This window comes from Salmo salar, chromosome ssa09 (genome assembly GCF_905237065.1).
Source record: "Salmo salar chromosome ssa09, Ssal_v3.1, whole genome shotgun sequence".
NCBI lineage: Eukaryota > Metazoa > Chordata > Actinopteri > Salmoniformes > Salmonidae > Salmo > Salmo salar.
The window spans coordinates 74,913,844-74,938,131 of NC_059450.1; the positions used below are offsets into that span (position 1 = coordinate 74,913,844).

The window sequence follows — 24,288 nt, forward strand, 5'->3', positions numbered from 1 at the left end:
ATCATGTAAAACTGTAATTCTGCACATCATATCCCTGTCCAGAAACAACCCCTAACCCCTAGTCACTTTATATTTAGCAAAAGAATTAGACAGGACATGTAGGGCTTTGTAATCGTTGGTATCAGTGGCGGATTTAGGCATAGGCGACATGCGCAGACACCCAGGGCGACATCTTGCCAGGGACAGCATGGTTCACCCGCACAATTTTTTTTTATATATATGTATATAATTAGATATATATATATATATATATATATTCGTATATGGTTACATTTGCGCGATCGGTTTTCTATCGCTCATTTGCACATCACGTCAATGATATCATGTCACCGTGTGGGACTATGGGTCAGTTAACCTTGTCGGAGTGTTGTGAGCTAGGTGGGCTACTGCCTGGGAAGGTCTCCCACTCAGAAGTACGAGATGGGGAGGGGGTGGGGGTAGGTTGACCTCAGATCTCCCCACTGGAAGCCCGAGGTAGGGGGAGCGAGGGAATCTATCAAACAGCGCACCTCTAACTTTGTACAGTACTAATGCAATTAGTAATGCAATTAGTTGTGCAATTTAGTTTGTGTGTTACTTGTTTGAAGTGCAATAGTGTAATAATCTGGTTCTCTTTATAAGTGTGTTATTCTATTTGTGTATTTGTGTGATATAGGATTTGTGCAATTTAGTTTTATTTGTGTGGTTTTTGTATTTATTTGTATTTATATACTACAAATTGTTTCTATTTGTCTTTGTTTCTTCTGTTTGATAATTATGAGTCTTATTTTTGTATATATTTTTATATTTACATTGTTTTAAATGTTATGATTATTTATTTGTGTTGATCCAAATGTCTGAATAAAAATGACAGTTTTTGGCTGAAGGGGGAGTTCGCCCAGGGAGCCATACCAACTAGAACCTCCACTGGTTGGTATCAGTTATGTGAAAGTAAATGCAATTAGGTGCTAATCTGGTCATGTATTCAAAAGCATTGCAGAGTAGGTATGATGATCCAGGATCATGGCTCCCTGTCCATGTATTCATTATGATACAAAAGGCATAACTGACAGCAGGCTGTTGTTTTGTTGTGTTGTTTCCTGTGAAGCGTACTATTGAGCTATTTTGGTTGCCATTTCTTCTTTCCTATTCAAGTGTAGAAGAGGGCCTACTGAAACTACCAAAAGTTTCAGAAGAGTGGGATGCAATGCCTATATCTCCTTTACTCTAGCAGTCCATGCCAGACTTCATGGTTGTTATAGAGAGGCTGTATGACATCCACAACGGCCATGATCCCAAGATCAACACTGTGGCCAGATCCACCCTATCTTGAGGGCGGAAATTCAGAGCTGGCTGCGTATTAGGGTAACACTGTCAGTGATTCGGGTACTTTCACAGAATTTGCCAAGGCACAAAGGCTCATAAACTTATAATTGCACAATGTTGTCACACCACGATGAAATCTGGGAGAGGACTGTGGATCTGTCTCTGTCCGTTCATACGTAAGTCACACTCGATCATTCGCGTGGGCCGTTTACTGTTGCTTTGTTTAAGTGTACTTTTAAATGGAGTCAGCTATGTTTATGTATAATATTAGAAATAATTAAGTTCTATACGAGCACCCTCTCCGAAAATCACTTTTCCCAGTGCATTAATTGGTGAAAAAATATATATAAAGTACCAGTCAAAGGTTTGGACACACATACTCATTCAAGGGTTTGTCTTTATTTTTACTATTTTCTACATTGTAGAATAATAGAAAAGACATCAACACCATGAAATAACGCATATGGAATCACATAGTAACCAAAAAAGTATTAAACAAATCAAAATATATTTTTATTTTGAGATTCTTCAAAATAGCCACCTTTTGCCTTGATGACAGCTTTGCACACTCTTGGCATTCTCTCAAACAACTTCATGAGTTAGTCACCTGGAATGCATTTCAATTAACAGGTGTGCCTTGTTGAAAGTTAATTTGTGGAATTTATTTCCTTCTTAATGCATTTGAGCCAATAAGTTGTGTTGTGACCAAGTCCATATTATGGCAAGAACAGCTCAAATAAGCAAAGCAAAACGACAGTCCATCATTACTTTAAGACATGAAGGTCAGTCAACATTTCAAAACTTTCTTCAAGTGCAGTCGCAAAACCCATCAAGCACTATGATGAAACTGGCTTTCATGAGAACAGGAAAGGATGATTCAGAGATACCTCTGCTGCAGAGGATAAGTTCATTAGAGTTACCAGCCTCAGAAATTGCAGCCCAAATAAATGCTTCACAGAGTTCAAGTAACAGACACATCTCAACATCAATTGTTCAGAGAAAACTGCATGAATCAGGCCTTCATGGTCGAATTGCTGCAAAGAAAACACTACTAAAGGATACCAATAATAAGAAGAGACTTGCTTGGGCCAAGAAACACAGCAATGGACATTAGACCGGTGGAAATCTGTCCTTTGGTCTGATGAGTTCAAATTTTAGATTTTTGGTTCCAACCGCTGTTTCTTTGTGAGACGCAGAGTAGGTGAACAGATGATCTCTGCATGTGTGGTTCCCACGGTGAAGCATGGAGGAGGAGGTGTGATGGTGTGGGAGTGCTTTGTTGGTGACACTCTCTGTGATTTATTTGGAATTCAAAGGCACACTTAACCTCTATGGGCTAGGTGGGACGCTTGCGTCCCACCTACTCAACAGCCAGTGTAATCCCGTGGCGCGATATTCAAATACCTCAAAAATGCAAAAACTTCAATTTTTCAAACATATGACTATTTTACACCATTTTAAAGACAAGACTCTCGTTAATCTAACCACACTGTCCGATTTCAAAAAGGCTTTACAACGAAAGCAAAACATTAGATTATGTCAGCAGAGTACCCAGCCAGAAATAATCAGACACTCATTTTTCAAGCTAGCATATAATGTCACATAAACCCAAACCACAGCTAAATGCAGCACTAACCTTTGATGATCTTCATCGGATGACAACCCTAGGACATTATGTTATACAATACATGCATGTTTTGTTCAATCAAGTTCATATTTATATCAAAAACCAGCTTTTTACATTAGCATGTGACTAGCATGTGACTAGCATTCCCACCGAACACTGCCGGTGAATTTACTAAATTACTCACGATAAACGTTCACAAAAAACATAACAATTATTTTAAGAATTATAGATACAGAACTCCTCTATGCACTCGCTATGTCCGATTTTAAAATAGCTTTTCGGTGAAAGCACATTTTGCAATATTCTCAGTAGATAGCCCGGCATCACAGGGCTAGCTATTTAGACACCCAGCAAGTTTAGCACTCACCAAAGTCAGATTTACTATAAGAAAAATGTTATTACCTTTGCTGTTCTTCGTCAGAATGCACTCCCAGGACTTCTACTTCAATAACAAATGTTGGTTTGGTCCCAAATAATCCATTGTTATATCCAAACAGCAGCGTTTTGTTCGTGCGTTCAAGACACTATCCGAAAGGGTAAATAAGGGTGACGAGCATGGCCCATTTCGTGACAAAAAAATTCTAAATATTCCATTACCGTACTTCGAAGCATGTCAACCGCTGTTTAAAATCCATTTTTATGGCATTTTTCTCGTAAAAAAGCGATAATATTCCGACCGGGAAATCGTTTTTTATTACAAAGAGAGTGAAAGTAAGTATGCTATCCCCTCATGCACGAGCCTCAGTCTAATGGCCCTCTGATAGAGCACTTGCCAAACGCGCTAATGTGTTTCAGCCTGGGGATGGAATTACATCGTTCAGCTTTTTCCCGCCTTCTGAGAGCCCATGGGAGCCGTAGGAAGTGTCACGTCATGCCAGAGATCCCCTGTATTTGTTAGAGATGATCAAGGAGGGCAAGAAATGGTCAGACAGGCCACTTCCTGTAAGGAATCTTCTCAGGTTTTGGCCTGCCAAATGAGTTCTGTTATACTCACAGACACCATTCAAACTGTTTTAGAAACTTTAGGGTGTTTTCTATCCAAAGCCAATAATGATATGCATATTCTAGTTACTGGGCAGGAGTAGTAACCAGATTAAATCGGGTACGTTTTTTATCCGGCCGTGCAAATACTGCCCCCTAGCCCCAACAGATTAAACAGCATTCTGCAGAGATACGCCATCCCATCTGGTTTGCGCTTAGTTGTTTTTCAACAGGACAATGACCCAACACAGCTCCAGGCTGTGTAGGGCTATTTGACCAAGAAGGAGAGTGATGGAGTGCTGCATCAGATGACCTGGCCTCCACAATCACCCCACCTCAACCCAATTGAGATGGTTTGGGATGAGTTGGACCGCAGAGTGAAGGAAAAGCAGCCAACAAGTGCTCAGCATATGTGGGAACTCCTTCAAGACTGTTGTAAAAGCATTCCAAGTGAAGCTGGTTGAGAGAATGCCAAGTGTGCAAAGCTTTCATCAAGGCAAAGGGTGGCTACTTTGACGAATCTCAAATATAATAGATTTTTATTTGTTTAACACGTTTTTGGTTACTACATGATTCCACATGAGTAAACATAAAGACAAAGCCTTGAATGAGTGGGTGTGTCCAAACTTTTGACTGGTTCTGTTTATATTCCATTAATTTTGTCTTCAGTTATCTCACAGGCAATGACATTTGCTTTTGTCTAGAAACCAGGCAAATATAACAAGAAAATGTCAGTGTTATAATGTATTGTACAGGTAGACAATGACATTAAATGTACAGTTCATTCGGAATGTATTCAGACCCCTTGACTTTTTCCCAAAAATGTTATGTTACAGCCTTATACTTTGTTGAAGCACCTTTGGTAGCGATTACAGCCTGAAGTCTTCTTGGGTATGACGCTACATGCTTGGCACACCTGTATTTGGGGAGTTTCTCCCATTCATTTTTTTTTTGGAAAGGAAAATATCGGATATCGGTATTGGCCAAAAATGTCCTATCGGTGCATTACTAGATTTTATTATTTTGTTTGTTATGTCATTCTATAGATGATAATATTAGTTTATTTTAATTGAAGAGGTTAATGTATATGTATATGAGATGCAGTGCCCTCGGGAGCCCATGCTTCATCATAGGGAGTTTGCCAGGTTTCTCCAGACGTGATGCTTGGCATTCAGGCCAAAGAGTTCTATGTTGGTTTCATCAGACCAGAGAATCTTGTTTCTCATGGTTTGAGAGTCCTTTAGGTGCCTTTTGGCAAACTTCAAGTGTGCTGTCATGTGCCTTTTACTGAGGAGTGGCTTCAGTCAGGCCCCTCTACCATAAACATTTATATTTAAGTCATTTAGCAGACGCTCTTATCCAGAGCGACTTACAAATTGTTGCATTCACCTTATAATATCCAGTGGAACAACCACTTTACAATAGTGCATCTAAATCTTTAAGGGGGGGTTAGAAGGATTACTTTATCCTATCCCAGGTATTCCTTAAAGAGGTGGGGTTTCAGGTGACTCCGGAAGGTGGTGATTGACTCCGCTGTCCTGGCGTCGTGAGGGAGCTTGTTCCACCATTGGGCTGCCAGAGCAGCGAACAGTTTTGACTGGGCTGAGCGGGAACTGTGCTTCCTCAGAGGTAGGGAGGCGAGCAGGCCAGAGGTGGATGGTGGAACAATTGGTGGAGGTCTGATTGGTGGAGTGCTGCGGAGATGGTTGTCCTTCTGGGAGGTTCTCCCATCTCCACAGAAGAACTGGCCACCCAGTTTGGCTGGGTGGCCAGCTCTAGGAAGAGTCTTGGTGGTTGCAAACTTTTTCCATTTAATAATTATGGGGGCCACTGTTCTTGGGGACCTTCAATGCTGCAGATATTTTTTGGAACCCTTCCGCAGATCTGTGCCTTGACACAATCCTGTCTCGGAGCTCTACGGACAATTCCTTTCACGCCATGGCTTGGCTTGGTTTTTGCTCTGACATGCACTGTCAACTGTGGGACCTTATATTGATAGGGGTGTACCTTTTCCAAATAATGTCCAATCAATTGAATTTACCACAGGTGAACTCCAATCAGGTTGTAGAAACATCTCAAGGATTATCAATGGAAACAGGATGCACCTAAGCTCATTTTAGAGTCTCATAGCAAAGGATCTGAATACTTCTGGAAATAATTTATTTATGTTTAATAATTTTTTATATATTTGAAAACATTTCTGAAAACCTGTTTTAGCATTTGTCATTATGGGGTATTTTGTGCAGATTGATGAGGGGGAAAAAATGTAATACATTTTAGAATAAGGCTGCAACATAACAACATGTGGAAAAGGTCAAGGGGTCTGAATACTTTCCGAATGAAATGTATATATTACAAAATAAAGTGCTAAAGGGCTTGCCACTTGATGTACCCTGTGCCCATAGGCAGTACATGAAGGGAGACCTATGTCAAAAACAACATGGCACAAACATTGGTAAGGGCAGACAACTTCCAAGGGAATAAATAGGCTGAGACAAAGCACATCACGGCAGGTACCCTAGTTGTTAGAGGGTTGGGCCAGTAACTGAAAGGTTGCTGGTTTGAATCCTCGAGCTGACAAGGTAAAAATCTGTCGTTCTGCTCCTGAACAAGGCAGTTAACCCACTGTTTCTAGGCAGTCATTGTAAATAAGAATTTGTTCATAACTGACTTGCCTTGTTAAATAAAGGTTAAATAAACAAAACAAAAAAAATCACAACAAGAGGGATATCACAATGCCACATAATGTGAAACCTGTTGGCCAAGGCACATCGCGACAAGAGGGATATCACAACACCACCTATTGAAAACAACAATGAAAAACATTAGAAAAGCAGGCACAAGGGACAAAGTACCCACTGGGCAAAAAGTATTTGAATCAATGTTGTTTCCACCTAATTTAAACCGCAAAAATCTATGTGATGTTGAATCAACGTGGAAAACGAATTGGATTTGCAAAAAGCAATCAACGTCAGGTCATTATGTATTTTCACCAATGACATGGTGAAATGTTCTGTTGGTTTCACGTTGAATTCACATTGACAACTCAACCAAATGTAAATCAAAACTAGACGTTGAACTGACATCTGTGGGTAGTGGGTAGGCAGCAAGATAAAAACTGAAAAGACGACAGAGAGGTATAACAGACCAAGAACCATGTTACATCCAGAAGAACTCTGATGCACCTGCTATCAATCCACAAAGAGAGACACTTTTGTTTTTACTTCTGATATATACAGTTATTCCTTTCTCCTCTGGGGCCATGTCACCAATTATTGCGTTTACTGATACAGACTTGCCCATCAGCCCAATGAATCTCCTTAGCCATGTCCCTACACTCATCTTCACACAATGTACTAAACATTGTGGCGTTAGTCTTCTGCCTCTTCGCCTCTTTCTCTTGTCCTCCCCCTGTCCTTTTTTTCTATGACAGAGATCTTTTGAAATACCAGTTGAAAAAAAAGGTGGCACAGCAAAAAGTAAAATAAATAAATAAATATCAATTAGAAAATGTGCAAAACTGTCAGTGAAAATAGCCATTGATCTGAGCACCATGTGATGACTAAGGCACTACTACTACCATACTCTCAGGTAGTTGCAGAGGGCTGTGTCTGACATCTTCTCTGGCCCATCAGTACGCTTCTTAATCTCCTCCAACTGATGCGGTATGTCCTTTTTTACCCATAATCCCCAGAACCCTTATCACGTGAATGCCTTCAAAAGATAAGTCAAATCATTTAAATCCACAGTAGCTGTGCTGCTTTTCTGACAACTAGTAGGGTACAGTATTAACCTACTATTCGTAAGGGATAAACGCAGACCCACTGTACATCATCTGGAAATAATGGACAACATAGTAGGGACGACACGCCATATGTTTTAGGTATTCAAAGCCCTGCAACAGACTAACGTCCTTTCCAGGGGGTGTACTTGTACGCCAAGCTGCCTCACACTACAGAAACAGGAGATAGGCTGTCTTTAGATAATGTATTGGGTAGAGCCATCTACATACATGCACTCCTCTCTGCATCCTCTGTCAGCTGATTCATCTCCTGATCCGTATGTTATCTGCAATTAAAACACGTCCTTGGTCACCAGTAAATCAGGGTTTGTTATTATTCCTGGTTTTGGAGATGTTTGAACATGTTGTTCCAGCCCAGCAGTAACACATTGATAAGCCAATCATGGGCTTGATAATTAGTTGATTCTAAGCTTGTCAGGCGTATTAGTGGCAGTGATTAGCTAGAATTAAAATGCACACATACACACATTACGAACTCTCTCTCCAACGCTCCCCTGTACCTCTCTCTGTGACAGTCCCAGCATATCATACCTAGCTAGCTAGTTAGTTAGCTGTATGTTCTAGTTAGCTAGACAGTTAAAACATTCATGGTTATCAAAACGTCAAGCCAGGATATGCCTACACAAAACACAGCCTGAATGGTGGAAAAATGATTGGAAACATTTCCCTGTTTGACCAGTAGGTTTTATGGGTATTATGACACCTCCAGTGTGGGGATCTATTGCGAGTGTACCCATGCGTTTACCAGTCAAATTGTCAGGGTTAGCGCTTCCAATTCTATTCATTCTATTTTGATGTGTGCTGCTCCTGCAAGAGCAACAACGTTTCATAATGTTGTTGAGTCCATGCTACTGCAGAAACAGACTCAATCGCACACATGCTCGGCCACCCCGTCTTCTTTCCATTTTAAAACGGTTATTTCATGACGATGAGAGAGAGAGAGACACAGAAGAAACAGGGGGGGTGAGATGAAGAGAGGGAAGGTGTGTGTGTAAGAGAGAGACATTCTTTCAAGCTGATAACAGAGCTCCTATGCACCATACAAACCTCCTGTGGTCTCAAACCTGCTGTTCTCTCTCTTTCATGCTTTATGTAGATGGGGTGATTATTACAGAAAGTGAAGCTGAGTTATTCCACTAAGAGAGAGACTTGTTTTTTATTTTATTTCTATAGCCTGGCACTGAGGTGTTTCCTCCTGGACCTCTCTCTCTCATTCTCTCTCTTTCTCCCTCTCTTTCTCTTTCTCCCCTTTCTCTTTCTCTCCTTTCTCTATCTCTCTCTTTCTCCCTCTCTTTCTCTCTCTCCCTCTTTCTCTCTCTCTCTCTAACTCTTGTGCTTGTTTTGACTCCTAGGTGCAGTCCAGTCCTGTTGCTAGTGGAGACAGTCAGAACTGCTTCAGTTACTCCTCAAACAAATCACTTCAGTGTGTTTTTCTCTTACTCTTTTTCTCAGTTATCCCCTTCTCTCTACATCTCCCCCCTCTGTCTTCCTCCCTCGACCTCCCTCCCCCCTCTCACTCGCTCTCCCTCCCTCCCCTTTCTCTCTCTCTCTCCCTCCATCTCTCTCTCCCTCTCCGTGTGTTAGAGGCTCAGCAGTTGTGGACCACTGACACTATCCTCTGAGACAGAGACAGAGTGTATGTCTCTGTTCACTGTTCGGCAGAGCAGTAGGCTGGCTTTATCAGTGTGTGACAAGAGAGCAGAGGAGAGCAGAGCAGAGGAGAGGAGAGGAGAGGAGAGGAGAGGAGAGGAGAGGAGAGGAGAGGAGAGGAGAGGAGAGGAGAGGAGAGGAGAGGAGAGGAGAGGAGAGGAGAGGAGAGGAGAGGAGAGGAGAGGAGATCCCCTGTGATGTGACTATGTAACCAGAGAGCACAGAGTGGTCCCTCCTCCGGTGGAACTCCCAGGACACTGGAGAGTAACTCTAACCCACAACACTACAGCCCTGCACTTCAGAGGGATATTGTCCAACCCCTAAAAACACAACTGGCTGGAGACTCCGTCCTCAGAAGGCGACTGACCGCCTGCTAGAGCACTTCTCTGATAGAGAGAGCGAAGGAGAGAAAGAGAAAAAGAGGGAGAGAAAAAAAGAGGGAGAGAGAAAAAAGAGACACTAACAGAGACTCGATCATGTTTTAGGAGCCAAGACACAGCAGAGAACTGATACACTGAAGGTAAGAGGATGTCCCGTCTTGTTGGCTCTTTACAGTTTTCTCACCTTGACTAACACATGTTTGACAGCTATAATAGAGACTGATTTACTGGACATGAAGGAAGTGTAAATTAAATCAGTCGAGACAGAGATCCCATTAGAACTAATCCAACTAATGTGTGTCACCTCAGTCACCTCAGTCACCTCAGTCATGCTCTACTGTACTGTAGCTGTCCACAACTGGATAATGACATCTCTTCTTAAAACATATTTGTTGTACAATGATTGTCAAAGGATATTTATTTATTTTTGCTGAATTGTGCATACCGTACTGTCTGTTTAATGTCTTGCCAGACTTACACCCTTGTGAATGTGTGTGTGTTGGGGGGGGGCTATGTTTGTGATGCTTACTTACACTTGTATGCACATTCTACACATTTGAATGTCTATGGAGTGACAAACCTGAGTCAACAACACCTTGGTTGTAGAGGTATTTTACAACATGGTGGAGCATCTCTGTACACATGTCTGTTTGTCTGTCACCGCTACGGAACTTTAACAATGTTTACATTCTCACTATAGACAATACGCTTGACAAGGAGTCCCGGGGTGTCCCACACACACACACACGAACGCACACACTGTGTACCTTGGCCACTTTGTGCGTTAGTGCTAAAGGGGCTGTTTGTACAGCTCTCTCAACTCACCCTTGGTGAAGCGCCGGTCCCCACCAGTGAACCATTGGTGCCCCGCATCCCTGTGTGAATGACCTTAACAGAATCACCTTGTATGCATAGCTACGCAGGGGAGCCACTGACAGCCATGGAGCATTATCATAGCATCATTCACTTCATTGGAGTCCTCAGTCTTCAGTTGAGAAGACAACTCTGTGTTGTTAATCCACATAGTGTTCCCCGGGTGCCCAGTGTGGCAGGGGAGGCTGGTGGGAGGAACTATAGGAGGATGTGCTCATTGTAATGCCTGGAATGGAATGGACTCAAACGTGTGGTTTCCATATGTTTGATGTGTTTAATACGGTTCCACTTATTCTATTCCAGCCGTTCCAATGAGCACGTCCTCCTATAGCTCCTCCCACCAGCCTCCTCTGTTGTGTGTATTTGTGTGTATCTTTCGGAGGGGTTGGGTTAAAAGCAGAAGTCACATTTTGTCTGGACCTTGTGTGCATTTGACCAATAAAGTGGTCTTCATGTTAATAAGTGTAATACATAGTTTACACGTTGTTCGTGGTGAGAGTGTGGCTCTGGCAAACCAGTGAGTTGCACTTGTGTCATCCGACCATAGAAGAGACATTCATAGGAACATACTGCTCTCTGACTCATCCCCACAGACCCCATCACTGTGGAGGTTTCAGTTGTTGAGCTGGCATACATATGACATCCTGCAGGGTTATAGTAGTCATCTCTTCTCATAACACAAACATGTGTGGCGTGTTACTCTGTCATCCAACAGATGTTGTCCTGAGACCGCTGTTCTATGACTATGTGCTCTAAGCGTTTGGTATGCCGGTGCTCTGGCATGGGCCAGTTTACGTAGTAGTGCCACAAACAGACAACACTCAAGCGCTGTAATGCAAATGGTTCCTTTTGATAGAACCTATGTTAGCATGCTTTATGTTGTCTCCCTTCCTCTTTGATGTACAGGTCTTCATCTTGGGTAACCATCTTGTCATGAGACATTTGGATATTTATTGCATGCATCTTAAAGAATTGTGTTCATATTATTTTAGAATGAATGTTTTAATGTATTGTTTTATAATTCTCCTCTATCTTAGAGCAGTTGATCACTAACATGCTATGTTAAACCTACGCTAAATCTATTCTCTCTCACATTCTAAAATGTCCAGAAGTTTAAATTAAGACAAGTTTTGAGCGTTGTGGGGATTCTTTCTTACAGTGTGTTAGGGGGTTGGTATGTTGGGGAGAGAGAGAGTTCTCCCTGCTCTGATGTAGTACTACACTCTTTGAAAAAAAAGGTGCTATCTAAAACCTAAAAGGGTTCTTCGGCTGTCCTCATAGGATAACCCTTTGAAGAACCCTTTCTACCTGCAACACAGAGGGTTCTACATGGAACCCAAAAGGGGTTCTACCTGGAACTAAAAGGGGTTCTACCTGGAACCAAAAAGGGTTATCCGATGGGGACAGCCAAAGAACCCTTTTGCTACCCTTTTTTCTAAGAGTGTACAGACCTCCCCTCTCCCCTTTCCTCTTTCCCTCCCTTCTTCCCTCACCTCTCTCCCTGTCCTCTCCCCTCCTCTAAACCCCTTCCCTCTCCTCCCATACCCTCTTCTCCACTCCTTTCCTGTCCCCTCCCCTCCCCTCCTCCTCTCCCCTCCCCCATTGGTCATCAGCTGTGTCCTGGCTCTCAGAGCAGTGCTCCCTGCGTGCCAGCCAAACTGAGAAATGTGCTTTACATTATGGCCATGCAGAAGACATGCAGTGTATCTAATTCAACAGGCGGCTCACAGACACTAACCCATATGGTCTGAAGTACCAGTGTGGTAACTTATAGCTACAAGTTTTGCAGCAAATTGAATAAGCCCCATGCTGTCTATACAGTGATTGATATTTTTCAGTCAAAGCCATACTTGTTTAGAATCAAGCACAGACACTAATGCTGTTTAGATATTGGTACTAATAAAGGCTTTACCACCTGGCATTTAGCTCTCTCTCTCTAAGTGTTGCCGTTTAAACTTTTACTCCAACAAGAGCCTTGTAGTAGAGATCAACACTGCAAGCCTCATCTTCCTGTTATCCTCAGAACAAATAATTTATCAATCATCTCCCAGCGGTCAATCATCCATTGATTCATTATGTATCACCTTCATACTTCGGGACTAAGAGATACCACTCTGACTCCAGTAAGCACAGAGCCCGCTACTCAAAGCATATGCCTTCTTCACCTTCCACCTCCTCATTCTCCTCCTCCTTATTCTACTTCTCCCTCCTCGTCCTCATCCTCCCTCCTCGTCCTCCCTCCTCCTCCCCTCATTCTCCTCCTCCTCCTCCTCCACCACCTCCCTCCTCCTCCCTCCTTCTCAGTACTAACCATTCCACTGACAAGAGTCATTAGAACACAGGCCACTAATGACCACTCCTTTCTGTCCCACCTCCCACACAGCAACACTAAGAGAAGCAGCTGCATCATATCTGAGAGAGGGTGTGCCAGCTATCCAGCTGTGGAGGAGGACATTAGAAATAGAAGGGTTCATAAAAGCTTCGTAACAGAGTAATAAGGCTTCGTAACAGAGTAATAAGGCTTTGTAACAGAGTAATAACACAGAGTACTCCCAAGTGGCGCAGCTGTCTAAGACACTGCCTCTCAGTGCAAGAGGCGTCACTACAGTCCCTGGTTTGGATCCAGGCTGTATCACATCCGGCCGAGTCCCATAGGGTGGCTTACAATTGGCCCAGCGTCGTCCGGGTTTGGCCGGGGTAGGCCGTCATTGTAAACAAGAATTTAGGTTGAATTTAAATAAAACATATATTTTTTAAATAAGGCTTTGTTACAGAGTAATAAGGTTTCGTAACAGAGTAATAAGGCTTTGTCTTAGGGATGGAAAGAGAAAATAACCACTATATCAGTATCTCATTAAAACACAAAAAATTATTGTTTCATTTGAATATGTCTAATCTGAAAGGTCAGTTGACCCCCAGAGACTAAAGCTGCTGTGATGCACAAACTAACAAACTGGGCTAACTTTTTTGTCTGTGTCTCTGTCTGTGTCTCTCTCTCTCTCTCTCTCTCTCTCTCTCTCTCTCTCTCTCTCTCTCTCATATTGTTGGAAGCTGCCATGGAAAAGCCAGTCAGAGCTGTAATTGTATTCATCTGTTTCTTTTTCTTTCCTTTATTTGAGGGGTGTGTGTAGGTGTCCTCTATTTCTCACGGGGCAGGGGAAGGTTATAGGGTGGGGGGGGGGTGGGGATCTGCTATTCCTTTAAGTGTTTGGGCTGGGGGTGAGGGGTGTTTGACTTGCCAGATGGGGAGGGCTTAGTGAAGTGGGGTGAGGTGAGGGTGTAGAGGGGAGAGGGCTGGGGTTAGTTTTCAGTGTCTACATCTGGTATTGTCCCTCTGAGTGGGAAGACTTCACTAAGGGTTTTCAGTTGTCATTTTACTGGAACTCTGCCCTTAGTCTTTTTATAACATTATATTGTTGGCTTGCCTCACAGACACAAATGATGATGTCCCATTGGAAGTGATAGATAGATAGATAGATAGATAGATAGATAGATAGATAGATAGATAGATAGATAGATAGATAGATAGATAGATAGATAGATAGATAGATAGATAGATAGATAGATAGATAGATAGATAGATAGATAGATAGATAGATAGATAGATAGATAGATAGATAGATAGATAGATAGATAGATAGATAGATAGATAGATAGATAGATAGATAGATAGATAGATAGATAGATAGATAGATAGATAGATAGATAGATAGATAGATAGATAGATAGATGATAGTATGTTTTTTCCTTGTCAATGCTTTTCAAGCCCTTTCCTTCATTTTGCTTTTCAAATGAGTCGCAAACAAGATCATTAATCAGATATCAAACATCAGCCACATCTGAAGACTAGCACCCCTTTAAACACTGCTTTTACCATAACCCCCTCATCTCCCCTCCTCTCCTACCTTCTCTCCCCCTCTCCTACGTCCCCTCTCCTCTCCTACCCTCCTCTCCCCTCCTCTCCTCTCCTACCCTCCTCTCCTCTCAGTTCCCCTCCCCTCCTCTCCACTCCTACCCTCTCCTCTCCCCTCCCCTCCTCTCCTCTCCTCTCCTCTCCTCTACCCTCCCCTCCCCAGCCTTCTCGACAGCATTTACAGCTTCATTTATATAGGAGCTAGCCTGAACCCACAGCTTCCCAAACAACAAGTCTGACACACTTCTGTTGCGGTAGGGCCCTTCAGTTCAGACACCAGATATGTTTACCCATGATAATCCAACACCACTGCGGTGAATTTTGAGAAGGGGAAAAATTAGAGCAAGGGACTTTTTGTTAACATATCCGTTTCTTTGCATTCCTCTAATGTCTCATTCAATTTGCATCTTGGACTTTGATAGTAATGTTGTGATTTTAGGGGGAACAGCTGGAGTGGTGCATGAATCAACATCCCTAGCGTACACCACCACACTACCACCTGTGCCATGAAGGTCCAGACTTCCTGGCAGAAGCTGTAGTACACGTACTGTACAGAGAGGGAAGTTACAGTGCGTTCGGAAAGTATTAAGACCCCTTGACTTTTTCCACATTTTATTACGTTACAGCCTTATTATAAAATGGATTAAATAAATAACAATCCTTAGCAATCTACACACAATACCCTATAATGACAATGCGAAAACAGGTTTTTATAAAACAGAAATACCTTATTTACATAGGTATTCAGACCCTTTTCTACGAGACTCGAAATGGAGCTCAGGTACATCCTGTTTCCATTGATCATCCTTGAGATGTTTCTACAACTTGATTGGAGTTCACCTGTGGTAAATTCAATTGATTGGACATGCACTGTCAACTGTGAGACCATATATAGACAGGTCCCACAGTTGACAGTGCATGTCAGAGCAAAAACCAAGCCATGAGGTCAAAGCAATTGTCTGTAGAGCTCAGAGACAGGATTTTGTCGAGGCACAGATCTGGGGAAGGGTACCAAAAAATGTCTACAGCATTGAAGGAACCCAAGAACACAGTGGCCTACATCATTTTGAAATGGAAGAAGTTTGGAACCACCAAGACTCTTCCTAGAGCAGGTCGCCTGGCCAAACTGAGCAATTGGGGGATGGAGGTGACTAAGAACCCCATGGTCACTCTGACAGAGCTCCAGAGTTCCTCTGTGGAGATTGGAGAACCTTCCAGAAGGACAACCATCTCTGCAGCACTCCACTAATCAGGCCTTTATGGTAGAGAGGCCAGATGGAAGCCACTCCTCAATAAAAGGCACATGACAGCTCGCTTAGAGTTTGCCAAAAGGCACCTAAAGACTCTCAGACCATGAGAAACAAGATTCTCTGGTCTGATGAAACCAAGATTGAACTCTTTGGCCTGAATGCCAAGCCTCACGTCTGGAAGAAACCTGGGACCATCCCTAAGGTGAAACATGGTGGCAGCATCATGCTGCAGGGATGTTTTTCCGTGGCAGGAAGACTAGTCAGGATCGAGGCGAAGATGAACAAAGCAAAGTACAGAGAGATCCTTGATAAAAACCTGCTCCAGAGCGCTCAGGACCTCAGAATGGGGCAAAGGTTTACCTTTCAACAGGACAATGACCCTAAGCACACAGCCAAGACAACGCAGGAGTGGCTTCGGTCATTTCGCTGAATGTCCTTGAGTGGTCCAGCCAGAGCCCAGACTTGAACCCGATTGAAAATCTCTGGAGAGACCTGAAAATAGCTGTGCAGCAACGCTCCCCATCCAACCTGACGGAGCTTGAGAGGATCTGCAGAGAGGAATGGGAGAAACTCCCCAAATACAGGTGTGCAAAGCTTGTAGCGTCATACCCAAGACTCTAGGCTGTAATCGCTGCCAAAGGTGCTTCAACAAAGTACCTGCGTAAAGTGTCTGAATAATTATGTAAATGTGATATTTCAGTTGTTGTTGTATATATTTGCTGAAAAATTTTTTTTAAACGGTTTTTGCTTTGTCATTATGGGGTATTGTGTGTCGATTGATGAGGGGAAAAAACAATTTAACCAATTTTAGAATAAGGCTGTAATGTAACAAATGTGAAAAAAGTCAAGGGGTCAGAATACTGCACTGTTAGTTAGTGTGACCCTTACCAAAGGGTCAGTAGTATAATTGCTAGAAAGCTAAGATCCATTAGGCTTGTAGAGCTGAGTTAACCAGGTGTTGTTGGTCCTATAAACACAAGTTACAGTTCATTTGCCAAAGACACTGCGACACAGTGTCAGACAAGTTTCAGTAGTGGGAAAAATGTATGGTATTTCCGCGATGGTGAAGTCTTTCTGATTTAGTCTATGTTGTCTGGCACTTCTTAAGCGGTTCTTACAGCCATGATCAAACCCAAAGTGCAAACCTAATAATAAATGCGTCACTTGTAGAAATAGGTCAATTGAAGAATGTTAAACAACTGTCATGTAGATGTATCTGCAATAGAATACATCTGTGTTCCAGTGACATACTGTTTACACACTACAGTTATGGATGGAAAATGGTCCTACACCAGAAGTGTTACTTATATCCCCTCTCACAGACTGACAGAGTGGTTATGGTACAGGTGTCATATGTTCATTTGACTCGTTTCTTACAGCTTGAAAACAATCCTGCATCAACAGGAAATGTGAATTATTATGTGGATTATAATCAACTGCCATTTTTGTAGGGGTTGATCCATTTTTCATCAGGGCAAATCAAGTCTGACATTTTTAAGTGGAAATAAAAATATATTTTTTAACCTTGAATATACTACAAGTTTGGATGTCCTACTGCACAGGGAAATTCTCTGTGAGAATAGTGAGGTACTGTACTGTATAGACCACGCACCCAGTGCCACAGTAGATGAAATGTACTGCCGTGTACAGTATGTAAAGCATGCTGAAGATACTATATGTCTGGACTGAAATCTCACACAAAAATCGCCCTATTTTGGGTGTGGGTTTGGTCATGTCAGACCTTAGTTTTACTGCCTCTCCTTACCCACTGGGCAAAAACTGGCTGAATCAACTTGGTTTGCATGTCATTTAACAACAAAAAGTTCATGTGATGACAATGAATCAACGTGGAAAACTGATTGGATATGCAAAATGTCATCAACATCAGGGAATTTACTATTTTTTCCCCCCAGCTTTTAACCTAAATCCAATGACAGGGTGGATTTCACGTTGAATTCACGTTAATTGAAAACTCAACCAAATTTAAATCCAAACTATATGTTGAAGTGACGTCTGTGCCCAGTGGGTAAGTCAAAGAGGATAAGACTTAGGTTGAGGCAGCGTTAGGTGAGAGAGGGGGGCTGGAAGCAGTTCATTGTGGTTCAGATGCTCAGAGACCAGGAGTCTTGTCTCAGGGGGATTGAGTTTCTCTGTGAGGAACGATAAAAAAAGAGGTTTATTTTAACAAGGACACTCTGGATAAAGAAAATTCCCACAGACCATGCCAAGGGCCTGCTTTAGGGTCAATGTCAGAGACTGTTATCTCAAGAGGGCTCCAGAAAGAGCTGGGGGATGACAATGATGTGTACACGTATGCTACTATTAGTTCTGTGATTCGGATGTTGTCCCTTCAATGTACTGTATAGTTTTTGCTGTTAGTCATACTGTTGACCACTACACTAGTTATATCACTGTACAGTTCTGTAATGGAAAAAGGTGACCACAAAGTTAGAGAGGTTTGCTTTGTTCTTGTCCTGTACACGTGTTGAGGATAGACAGTAAGCTTTGTGTTTGTTCTCTGTTCTGTACTGTTCTCCTGTCTTTGTGGTATTGTATCATAAACTGTGTTCGGCATGTAAGCGTGTCACTTCTCTGTTTTGTTTGTAAAGTCTGAGGTTGTGTTCTATCCATTGTTGAGGTATCTCTTGTTCTTCTGTTCCACAATGTGTTTGATCTGATTCATATTCTGTCCCTTGTGTTGTCCTGTGTCGAGTTTTCACGTTGGCATGTGTTCATTTGTCTGTTTCAACCTGTGTTGTCCTTTGTGTTGTGCTTCTCTCTAACTCTAGTTTTCTTGTGCCGTGTTCAGTCTGTGCTGTGTTCAGTCTCTGGCCTGTGCTCTGTTCAGTCACTGGCCTGTGCTGTGTTCAGTCTCTGGCCTGTGCTGTGTTCAGTCTCTGGCCTGTGCTCTGTTCAGTCTCTGGCCTGTGCTCTGTTCAGTCACTGGCCTGTGCTGTGTTCAGTCTCTGGCCTGTGCTGTGTTCAGTCTCTGGCCTGTGCTGTGTTCAGTCTCTGGCGTGTTCTGTGTTCAGTCTCTGGCCTGTGCTGTGTTCAGTCTCTGGCCTGTGCTGTGTTCAGTCTCTGGCCTGTGCTATGTTCAGTCTCTGGCCTGTGCTGTGTTCAGTCTCTGGCCTGTGCTATGTGTCTGGCCAGTGGTCTTGGTGGTCTGCGGCATCACTGATTCATCACCCCCTCACACCCACACAAGGCTGCATGTTTCCCCATACAGGAAGTCAAGGCTCTCCAGATGTGCTCAGAGAAGCTTTTTGGAAACATTTCTGTCTTTTGTTATTGAACGTCTTTTTTTTCCTTTTTTCAAACACTGCGTCCCGCTTCCCCTCGGGACACACTCACTCAGTAAGGAAAACGCTCGGTTGCAAATGTGATTGGGAAAGTGGTTCCCATCTCATCATATACTGACTGCAACATCATTGCCAGATGTTTAACTCAAACACGGCCCAGTATATATAGATAATCCCCAGAGATACAGAAAGTTTAAAGGCTGCTGAGGGAAGTCAGTTTACACACTAACTGTATCCTGGCCTGTGCGTGGGCCTGGCCGCCTGCATGCTCCCTGGTGGGGTTGGGTCGAACCATCTTCCATGTCAGGGGGATGACACTTTGAGTGTGGTGGGGGTTAGTAATGAATGCTGGGAATACCAGCATCCCTGGGAAAACTTACGCTCTGGGAACACAGTTTATTCTGCATGGGGATTACCATGACATCTCTAATGCAAACCCTTTTCTTCACCCATGGCCAATGGGGGAATGGGACATCAAGTACTAGATTACTGTATTTGACCACTCAAGCCTGATAACACCCTTCAATTGTAGCATCACAATGAAGAAAAAACATTGCTTACCATGGAAACAAATGATGATTGTGACATCACACAAAAGTGGTAAAGCAGCTTTTACTGGTTCTAACATCAGACCTATAAGCTTGCTAAGCAAACTGTTGGAAAAAATTGTCTTTGACCAAATACAATGCTATTTCTCTGTAAACAAATTAACAACAGACTTTCAGCATGCTTATAGAGAAGGACACTCAACATGTACTGCACTGACACAGATGACTGATGATTGGTTGAAATAAATTGATAATAAGATTGTGGGAGCTGTACTGTTAGATTTCAGTGCAGCCTTTGATATTTTTGACCATAACCTGTTGCTGAAAAAATGTGTGTCCATGTATGCTGATGATTCAACCATATACAACATCAGCAACCACAGCTAAGGGAGTCACTGAAACCCTTAACAAAGAGTTGCAGTCTGTTTTGGAATGGGTGGCCAGTAATAAACTGGTCCTGAACATCTCTAAAACTAAGAGCATTGTATTTGGTACAAATCATTCCCTAAATTCTAGACCTCAGCTGAATCTGGTAATGAATGGTGTGGCTGTTAAACAAGTTGAGGAGACTAAATTACTTGGCATTACCTTAGATTGTGAACTGTCATGGTCAAAACATATAGATGCAATGGTTGTAAAGATGGGGACAGGTCTATCCGTAATAAAGAGATGCTCTGCTTTTTTGACACCACCCTCCAAAAAGCAAGTTCTGCAGGTCAAGTTTTGTCTAATCTTGATTATTGTCCAGTCATGTGGTCCAGTGCTGCGAAGAAAGACCTAGTTTAGCAGCACATGGCCCAGGACAGAGCGGCACGTCTTGCTCTTCATTGTAGTCAGAGGAATTATATAAATACTATGCATGCCAGTCTTTCTTGGCTAAAAGTTGAGGAGAGACTGACTGCATCACTTCTTCTTTTGATAAGAAACATTAATGTATTGAAAATCCCAAATTGTTTGCATAGTCAATTTACACACAGATCTGACACACACACTTACCCCACCAGACATGCCACCAGGGGTCGTTTCACAGTCCCCAAATCCAGAACAAATTAAAGAAGGCATACAGTATTATATAGAGCCATTATTGCATGGAACTCCGTTCCATCTCAACCTGCTCAAGTAAACGGCAAACCTGGTTTCAAAAAACAGATAACACAACACCTCACGGCACAACGCCTCCCCCCTATTTGACCTAGATAGTTTGCGTGTATGTATTGATATGTAGGCTATGTGTGCCTTTACATTTTTTTATGTAGTTCTGTCTTTGAGCTGTTCTTGTCTATTAATGTTCTGTATTATGTCATGTTTCATATTTTGTGTGGACCCCAGGAAGTATAGATGCTGCTTTTGCAACAGCTAATGGGGATCCTAATAAAATACCAAAATACCAAAATACTAATACCTCCCTAATGGCAACAAGATTGTTCGATTCCAATTGTGGTTAGTGTGGTGATTGTGACATCACTATGCTGCCCATTGTCCAAAAGTTACTCAACAGTGTTGCTTCATGTGCATCAAGTCACTATGGTCCAAGTCAATGTATTTTTAGCCATCTCCTTTGGGATCATCTGGTTCAACTGCAGATGAACGAATGAATGAATGAATGAATGAATGAATGAAATTGTATTTTCTTGTCAAATCGCCAATTGGCAACCCATCCCATATGGGATTAACTAACACATAAACAAACATTACAATAATTCACTGTGGAAATTAAATGATCATTCTTCTTCCGGCGTTCTCTGCATTGCGGATCACATAAAGAGTGAAAAAATGTAAATAAAAAGTGAATCAATACTTAATAGTAAATAAGGTTATCCAAACAATAATTACATCCCTAGAGCAGTAAAATAAAATACATACGTACATACATACAGACAGACAGACAGACAGACAGACAGACAGACATACTGTATATATACACATACCTACAGTTGAAGTCGGAAGTTTACATACACCTTAGCCAAATACATTTAAACTCAGTTTTTCACAATTCCTGACATTTAATCCAAGTCAAAATTCCCTGTTTTAGGTCAGTTAGGATCACCACTTTATTTTAAGAATGTGAAATGTCAGAATAATAGTAGAGAGAATGATTTATCTCAGCTTTCATCACATTCCCAGTGGGTCAGAAGTTTACATACACTCAATTAGTGTTTGGTAGCATTGCCTTTAAATTGTTTAACTTGGGTCAAACATTTCGGGTAGCCTTCCACAAGCTTCCCACAATAAGTTGGGTGAATTTTGGCCCATTCCTCCTGACAGAGCTGGTGTAACTGAGTCAGGTTTGTAGGCCTCAAATTTCCTATGGGAGTGAGTTCAGGGCGTTGTGATGTCCACTCCTTGACTTTGTTGTCCTTAAGCCATTTTGCCACAACTTTGGAAGTATGCTTGGGGTCATTGTCCATTTGGAAGACCCATTTGCGACCAAGCTTTAACTTCCTTACTGATGTCTTGAGATGTTGCTTCAGTATATCCACATTATTTGATTTCCTCATGATGCCATCTGTTTTGTGAAGTGCACCAGTCCCTCCTGCAGCAAAGCACCCCCACAACAACATGACAGCTGCGTGGTCCCATGGTGTATATACTTGCGTACTATTGTTTGTACAGATGAACGTGGTACCTTCAGGCTTTTGGAAATTGCTCCCAAGGATGAACCAGACTTGTGGAGGTCTACAATTTCTTTCTGAGGTCTTGGCTGATTTCTTTAGTTTTTCCCATGATGTCAAGCAAAGAAGCACTGAGTTTGAAGTTAGGCCTTGTAATACATGCACAGGTACACCTCCAATTGACTCAAATGATGTCAATTAGCCTATCAGAAGCTTCTAAAGCCATAACATAATTATCTGGAATTTTCCAAGCTGTTTAAAGGCACAGTCAACTTAGTGTATGTAAACTTCTGACCCACTGGAATTGTGATACAGTGAATTATAGGTTAAATAATCTGTCTGTAAACAATTGTTGGAAAAATTACTTGTGATGCACAAAGTAGATGTCCTAACCGACTTGCCAAAACTATAGTTTGTTAACAAGAAATTCGTGGAGTCGTTGAAAAACTAGTTTTAATGACTCCAACTTAAGTGTATGTAAACTTCCGAATTCAACTGTATGTCCAGGTCAAGCCTCTGAGTGAGGAATGGAGCTTTATGAAGCGTTATGAAGCGTGATGAGAGGGTCAGAGGATCTACACTGCACATGTGTATCTTCTTACAGTCTCACAGCCTCGTTCTATAAAACCACAGAGTCCCTGATGCAGTCTGTCTTTCCCAGAAGCATGTTAATGCCCTAAGCAGAAGCAGTGAGAGTGATAATCTATCCTAAGGGTCACCTCTGATGCCCACTCTGAAGACCTCTCCACTGGGATGTTTTGGCCTTCTGATCTTAGATGGTTTGTCCCTGTCAGCTCCTTAGGGTTTACTGGTCAATTTCTTCCTCAAAGACCCTCATTCAGACCAACGTCCTCACTGGACCACCAGGGAACACATCATCCTTCTCATGTCCACTACCCCCCCACCTCTTAAGTCCTTTTAACACCTAAAACAAGATCAAAACTGGCAGAGATTACAATTTCTCATTGAAGGGTTAGGTTACATGTGGTTTGAAGTAAGATGCAAGGAATGTCATGCAATTCATTTGCAGTAAAACAGTCATTTGTTTTCTAGTGTTCCGCAGCAGTTTTCCCTTGCGTGCTCAATGACGTTATTAATCACTGTCATAATAGCTACAATCAGAGTTGACTCCGTGAACCAAGTGACACGTGCACTGCTATCACCAAATTTGACTCTTATCATCATACAATCTTCATCTGTGACACTGAGGTGACATGTGCTCATAAATAATCATGTGTGGTTTCCTGGGTAGCCAGTCGCTCTCTGAGTGTTGTGACGCATGGCCTTCTGGGACGGCGTGACCTCTGGGCCCTGGTGGTCCTGCCACCGTCCCCAGTGGATCAGTGGGCCTGGGAACATTTCACATGAGCACTGTGGGAACTTGAACTGTACTGTACACCAGTGACACAGAGGGGATGAACTGTGTGTGTGTGTGTGTGTGTGTGTGTGTGTGTGTGTGTGTGTGTGTGTGTGTGTGTGTGTGTGTGTGTGTGTGCGCATGTGGGTGTGTGTGCATGTGTGTGTGTGTGCATGTGTGTGTGCGTGCATTTGTGGTGTGTATGTGGTGCATGGGGGGGTGTGCATGTGTGCTTGTGAGTGTCTTTGTGAATGTGTGTGTGCATGCTTGCCAGTAAGTGTGCCTGTATGTGTGTGTGTGCATGTGGGTGTGTGTGTGTGTGTGTGTGTGTGTGTGTGTGTGTGTGTGTGTGTGTGTGTGTGTGTGTGTGTGTGTGTGTGTGTGTGTGTGTGTGTGTGTGTGTGTGTGTGTGTGTGTGTGTGTGTGTGTCTGTCTGCATCCCCATGAGCCTGAGAGTGTGTGAGAGAACAACAACAAAAAACTAAAACGGGAATAAATCAAACATGACACAGGGCCCTGACTAGCCTATCATCATGGTGATGGAGATTGGGGAGGAAATGTACGAGTCATGTTGTTGGAATAGTTTAAGAGTTTCAGTTTGGGGAATGAAAGTGCTAGTTTCTTTACACAGGCTTCAAGCTCTAAAGATGCACTGTATCTATGTTCGATTAACTGTTAGCTGGGTAAT

General features: G+C 42.5%; 1 protein-coding gene across 3 annotated transcripts in view; it reads left to right on the forward strand.

Annotated features, from left to right (window-relative positions):
• Positions 1-9,499: 9,499 nt before the first annotated feature.
• Positions 9,500-24,288, forward strand: part of LOC106611876 (platelet-derived growth factor receptor beta) — a 34,767-nt gene continuing 19,978 nt past the window's right edge. For all 3 annotated transcript variants that reach the window (XM_014212500.2, XM_045724021.1, XM_014212501.2), the window contains exon 1: positions 9,500-9,885. The gene's annotated coding sequence lies outside the window, so the exon portion shown is untranslated. The remainder of the gene's footprint in view (positions 9,886-24,288) is intronic.